The sequence below is a fragment of the Rhagoletis zephyria genome, unplaced genomic scaffold, assembly GCF_001687245.7.
Source record: "Rhagoletis zephyria isolate East Lansing unplaced genomic scaffold, Rhagoletis_zephyria_1.1 Rzeph_scaffold_02800, whole genome shotgun sequence".
Lineage (NCBI taxonomy): Eukaryota > Metazoa > Arthropoda > Insecta > Diptera > Tephritidae > Rhagoletis > Rhagoletis zephyria.
Window position 1 is genome coordinate 36,170 of NW_016159884.1, and position 2,378 is coordinate 38,547.

Sequence of the window (2,378 nt, forward strand, 5' to 3'; positions counted from 1 at the left end):
CCTTCACGCGATGGTGATGGTGAATATCGCAGACGATTTAACGATGAGCTGTATGAGCTTTACAACGATATAGACATAGTGCAGCGAATTAAAATTCAGAGGCTCCGCTGGCTTGGCCATGTCGTTCGAATGGACAGAAACGCTCCTGCTCTGAAAATATTCAACGCGGGCCGCGGTGCTGGTAACAGAGGAAGAGGAAGGCCTCCTCTGCGTTGGACAGACCAGGTGGAGAAGGACTTGGCTTCGTTGGCATTTTCAATTGGCGTCAGTTAGCACAGAAGAGAAATGACTGGCGTGCTGTTTTGGACTCGGCCAAAATCGCTTAGGCGGTTACAGCGCCAATTAAGAAGAAGAAGAAACACAAGAAGCACTTGTTTCAGACCCAACCATTTCCGTTGCACCATTTCCGTGTGCAATTTCCGTTGAATTTGCCAATTTACTCCCAACCAACCGTCGCTAAAGAAGTTTCACTTCAAAGCTAATATATAAAGTAATAAAAATTTCTGCAGTATGAAAGGAAAAAAAGGAACCGAAACAATGATACACGTCATGGCATATATCTATTTATAAGCTGATGGTACATATGATTGAAGTTCATGTGGATCTGCTTCTCTATTGCTAAGTATTAATATTTTGCAAATCATATTGATTTATTAAATTTAGTTCAATACAATCAAAGTCAATATTTCATGTACCATTTTTAACTTGAATGTGATCTTAATAATATCACGTAGTCTACATGTAAGTTTAGCGGCTGTGACTCGGACACAGCTTGCAGGTCAAGACGAAGGCGGTGGACTGATCCTTTTTCTCGGTGTAGAATTCTCCTTTCTGTGTTGCCGAAGAAGAGGGGCTGAACACCTATCTCCATAGGCAGCCTTCGGCCGCGCCTGGGGATTATAACCCTCACTAAGCAGACTGCTCCTGTCTGTGTTGCCGAAGAAGAGGGGTTGAACACCTTTTTGCAGAGAACCCCTTCTTTGTGTAGGCGGCCTTCGCCCGCGCATAGGTATTATAACCCTCACTAAGTAGAATTATCCTTTCACAGACGTGGCCATCCCAGCGGACAACTGCTCGCGGAAGAGCCCTCGCCACGGCACGTCAGGAGGCATCTTTACGAGCTGACAGACGAATTCCAGAGGTATATCAAACAACCTCTGGACCCGTCAACCTACCGACAGGCCATGAACGGCATTCACAGGGAATCAGTCTCAAGTTACGTAGACTCCCGCCCTGTGAATGCCGTTCTAGGCAACCAACCACCGGACGTGGACGGGACAGAACTTTGTCTGCCTCGGGAGACCCGCACTACAATAGCCCAACTTCGCTCTGGCTATTGCAGCAGGCTCAACAGCTACCTGAGCAGAATCAACGAGGATGTGCCCAACCAATGCGATATCGTGTACACGGACGGATGAACAGACGGATATGGCTAATCGATTTATTTTGAGCATTTATGTATCTATTTCGATTCGTTTCACAACCGTTATGTGAACAAAGTTAATATGTGCACAAGTGCGCTCGGGTATAAACATATGGCCACCCTCTTACATAAAGTTCAGAAAAAAACATTTTTAAAACATGTGAATTTATCCCCATACTTTAATAATTCATTTCACATATTAAATTTCATTTTCATTAAATTCATGAGGATGGCATCCCTCGGAAACAGACCTATTCCGGTCAGGCAGATAACATTCGCACGAATCTAATCCTTCGCACTCGCTTATTCCGACAGTGCGAATCTGATTAGATCCGTGCGGATGGCATCCGTCGGATACCGTAATAGGTATGATTAAATAATTTGAGTTTAACTTTTCACACAGGTGGGAACCCTCTTTAGGGGGATGGAATTTTCACCGCGTGAATAAAGGCCGCCTTCTTATTTGTTTTCGGCCTAATTACATTTTTTGATCGCGGCCTAATTTCACTTGGCAAAATGAATTATGCAGCCGCAGCCTAATTTAATTTTTTGATCGTTTTTGATTGGCAGAATTAAATTATCTGCATCAAATCACAAATAAATTTAATCTTCCATTTGGTCGACAAATCAAACCACAAAATAAAAGGTATTCAGCCCCTCTTCTTCGGAAATACAGAAAGGAGAATTCTACTTAGTGAGAGTTATAATCCCTAAGCGCGGCCGAAGGCCGCCTACGCAGAAAGGTGTTCTCTGCAAAAGGTTGTTGTAGCGGCTACTAAGCCCCGTTCGGGGCGGTTCATCTATCAACGTTGTCGTCAATTTCAGCTAGGGGGAGGCCCAGGAAGTGTGCTACTTCCACAGGGGCTGTCCATAGGGACAGGATCGTTAGCTGAGTGGGGTTCTCAGGGCATGTGAAGAGGTGCCGGGAGTCATGTGGCGACTCTCCACATGCCGC